Here is a 4,363-nt window from a genome sequence, read left to right on the forward strand (position 1 = left end):
TAGAAATTTGCATGATTTAACTCACAAGCTCATTGGAGCTATAGACATTGCTATCTGCGAGAAGCTGCCCCTCTCTATAATCACTATCGATGCAGCAAAAGCATTTGATAGAGTCAATTGGTTCTACCTGAGTGAAGTATTAAAAAAAATTGACTTAGGAACTAACATCTTGAATATGGTTAAAAACATCTACAATACTCCGTAGGCTAGACTATTAATCAATGGGGAGCTAACGGATCAATTTTTAATACAAAGAGGTACTCGCCAGGGATGCCCCCTATCCCGCTGTTATTCAACTTATATATGGAACCAGCAGCAGAGTGTCTTAGGAACATCTAGCCATTGCCCCCTTTTCACATCAAGGTTGGCATAAAAAAGTAGCACTATATGCAGATGACCTAATGATATTTACATCTCATCTTCAAGAAGCTCTTGAAGCAACAGAAGAGACTCTAATTAACTTTGGGAAATCTCGGGTTATCAAATCAACAAATCTAAAACAACGACTATGACTTGGAACGAGGTCTTCTTGAGCCCATATAACAAAGAAAAAATCAGATACCTGGGTATTGACGTAGTTAAAGATATAAATAAAGTTCCACAGATTAAATTCCATAGAGTCCAGGTTGAAGTTAAAAGATTGCTGAAAGTATGGCGTAGTCTGCCATTGTCTATATTGGGTAAATCAAACATCCTTAAAATGTCAGTCTTACCGAAGTTTACGTTCATCTTCGGAGCCATCCCGCTTGGGTTCAACAGAGAGTCTATTAAGAAAATCCAGGGAGAGTTATCAAGTTTCATTTGGTCATCGAAAAAAAACAGAATTGCTTGGACTAAAATAAGGAGAAGAAAAAACCAGGGTGGATTAGCAACCCCAGACATTTTAGAATACTGTAGAGCTTTCCAATTTAAAAATAACAGAATATTGTTAGGTCCATATGAAAATTATCCATTATATATGCAAATAATGACAAATAACACCAGTCACTTCCTCTTTAAATTCGGTCACCTGAAATTTTTCAAAAAAGTTAAGCTGAAGACTCTAAGAGCAGCTGCAAAATTATGGTACTGCATCAGGTCGACTGTGAATATCCCTCTTCACAGCGATAAAGCCCCTATTTGGGACTCACCTAGTACTACGGAATGTCTTAAAGATTCTTTGTCGCTCCCGCTAAAATCAGCAGGAGTTGTAGTATGGGGGCAAATTCTATACCAGAATAAAATCTTAGACTGGGAAACATTAAATGAAATCACAAACTTTTTTCTAGCTATGTTTAAATATTATCAACTCTCAAGTTGGGCAAAATCAGTTAAGGAAACCAGAACAGGCAATACAACCCTAGAAAGCAAAATGTTGGAGAAGCCTTTCAAGAAAGAGATATCATTCTGGTACTGGGCCCTCATAACATCAGGGGAGGAAGAATTTCGGATTCTGGAGAGAATTTGGGGGAAAGATCTGCCAACGCTGGATACAAACCTCTTATGGCAAGTATCTATGAGCAAATACTGGTCAATAGTAACTTCTGCAGCTTTAAAAAGAAATCACTTATATACAACCCACAGGGCTTATTGGACGCCGGAAAAACTATCAAAATTCAGCGGGTCTACGGTGAAGTCCTGTCCAAAATGCGGCTTACCGAAGGCCAATGACCTGCATATGTTCTGGCAGTGCCCCCATCTCGAGGACTTCTGGAAGGCGGTGGGTAAGACCATAGAAGAGGTTTTGGGAAAACAGCTAACAGTGAGTATGAAGGTGGTCTTTTTTGGGGTGTCCGGGTCTACATCAGCAAACAGATTAACAAAACGGGAAGAGAGTCTGGTGTTTCTTTTAATTTTATTAGCCAGAAGAGAGATATGTGTAAAATGGATCATACCAATAGCTCCACTTCAGGAGGAGTGGCTATCTTCAGTGCTTAGAACCTATAATTAAGATTAAAAAAAGAAACCATTTTCAAAAAAATTTGCTTTCTGGGAACTGTGGGAAAATCACTTTCAGGGTATATAAGTTAAGAATGTCTGATTGTTTATTGTGTTCTTCCTCCTGGTTTTGTCTTCTTTATAAGTACGTCCTATGATTAAGTGCAAGCAACAGATAATAGGATTGAAGGCCTATTAGAGTAGCCATGATGCCTAGCTCAACCCACCCAGAATTAAAACCTTCTACAATAGTAATGGGAAGTAAGGGACCCCCAAATTTTTTCCCATATGGTCCACATACGGTGATAGGTACAGGTTACGTTTCGAAGGGAAAAAAAGGGGTAACCCCGATAAACCCTTACTATAAGTGATGCACAATGAGGACTAAAAAAAAAAAAAAAAAAAAATCAAGAACTGACGAGGCAGCTCTGATGTACAGTGGCAGATCATTCCAGGCCTCAGGAGTAGGCATGGCTTCCGGATCTGGTTCTACATATGCTGAGGTGTTTACAAGTAGGAGTCCTGCTGAGCGGAGGAGCCTGGTAGGTTTTACAAAGTTTATGCTGTTGTTGAGGTACATGGGGCCCATTTTGTGTAAGGCTTTGTATGTGTACATTATTAGTTTTAAGAACATTTGTTTGTGGTTTGGGAGCCAGCAGAGCTCTTTGAGGTGCGGGTGGATGTAGGTGTGGGATGAGAGGTTGAGGGTACCCTTGCTGGTCTCTGGTGAGTTGCACTGTTTTCCTTGTTTACTTGGCTAGTGGATGAAGAGCTGACAGAGCGCAGTTTAAGTATACAATTGACACAGGGGGAATTAGTGCTATATGATAGTCTTGGATTATCACCACTAAAGGTCTGAGTAAAAGGGTTCACCATGCTTCATAATTTGGAATCACACACCTCAATTTTCTTACCCAATGGGATATTTAGAAAGGTAGTATTGTGCCAGGCCTGCTGTCCAAGGCATGGCATCAGGTTGTAACTTGTGAACCTTTGTAGGTGTAGGAAGGTGTGAGAAGCACACCCCACTCTCTTTACAGTGCACTTTTATTCCTCCCTGTAAACAAGGGGTGTTTTGGTTATGTTTTGTTGTGTCTAACAGAGGGCGGATGCACCCTGAATGCTTTGCTTTTATTTAGTGGCATATGGCTACACTTGCTAGTACCGGTAATCTCACAGTAGAATATTGAGGCTTGACACAGTTTTCCAGGTGAATTACTGTGTGTGAACCTTGGACTCTGCATGATATACTAGGATCCTAATAAACTCCCCGTCCAGAGGAGCACCTTTTACTGGCTGGTGGCTGGCAGCAGGCAGCACTCATGGCCGAGTGAGTGAAAGCTGCGTGCCACTGTTGGGGAGCAGGACACCATCATACCCAATGCAGGGTTGGTTAGGAGGTTCCAGTCTTTATTGCAACCCACACTAGGGGAAGGGGGTTTTCCATAGTGTCTGAGGTGCATTTCATAAGAGCAAGGCACTAAGATATTGAAATTACCAGTTTATCTTATTCTGAACGGTTGTTAGAGGATGCTTTGGAGGAAAAGATAAACAGCCTGATTCATCAAGCCGAAATCGGCTCGCAAAGGGCCAGATTCTGAGAATCTGGCCCTTTGCGAGCTCTATTTTTGCATTTGGGATTCATAATCCCAAATGCAAAAACCGGTAATAGCGATGTCGCAATTTTGCGAGAAATTACATTTAAGGAATCTCTATTTGAGATTCCTTAAATGCAATTCATCATCCATTAAACAATTGCGAATTCGCAATTTCGGCCCGCTATTTACAGCGAGGTCAAACCTTGTGGTAAATAGCGAAAACTTAGAAAAATGCTTTTAAAAGCATTTTTCTAAGTTGCAGTTGCATGTTGCACACACACATGTCCTTTGGACATGTGTGTGCGCAACAACTGTTCAAATTTTCATTTAAGGGGTGCTACAGGGTGTCCTTTGGACACCCCTAGCACCCTTTAAATCGCTATCTTATTTGCGATTATGGGGTGAATGGGGAGGGGGGTGGGGGCGATTATAGGAATGAATGGGGAGTTATTCCTTATTTGCGATTAGCAATTTGCTAATCGCAAATAAGGAGTGTGTAGGAATCGCAAATCTTTTTGCGATTCCTACATGAATCCCGTTTTGCGAGTCTGGAATAGCGATTCCTTATGAATCGCTAATATAGACTCGCAAAACGGGTCTATGATGAATCAGGCTGTTAGTCCCAATGAGCCTAGAGCAAAGTATTCCCAATAGTTGTTCAGTTCATTGTGAGCATTCTAATAATTAGGCCTCACACAGAGTCATTGACCAAATTTGTAGGAATAGTAAAACACGCTCTTTCAGGAGACAGTGCCTGCAAGTTGTTCCCACTGAATCACAATAATGGCGTTAAAATGTATAGTGTTGGGGGAAGAGTGTTTCCCATCATAAAACGGTCTTTGTATGAC

The sequence above is a fragment of the Lissotriton vulgaris genome, chromosome 7 (assembly GCF_964263255.1).
Source record: "Lissotriton vulgaris chromosome 7, aLisVul1.2, whole genome shotgun sequence".
Taxonomy (NCBI): domain Eukaryota; kingdom Metazoa; phylum Chordata; class Amphibia; order Caudata; family Salamandridae; genus Lissotriton; species Lissotriton vulgaris.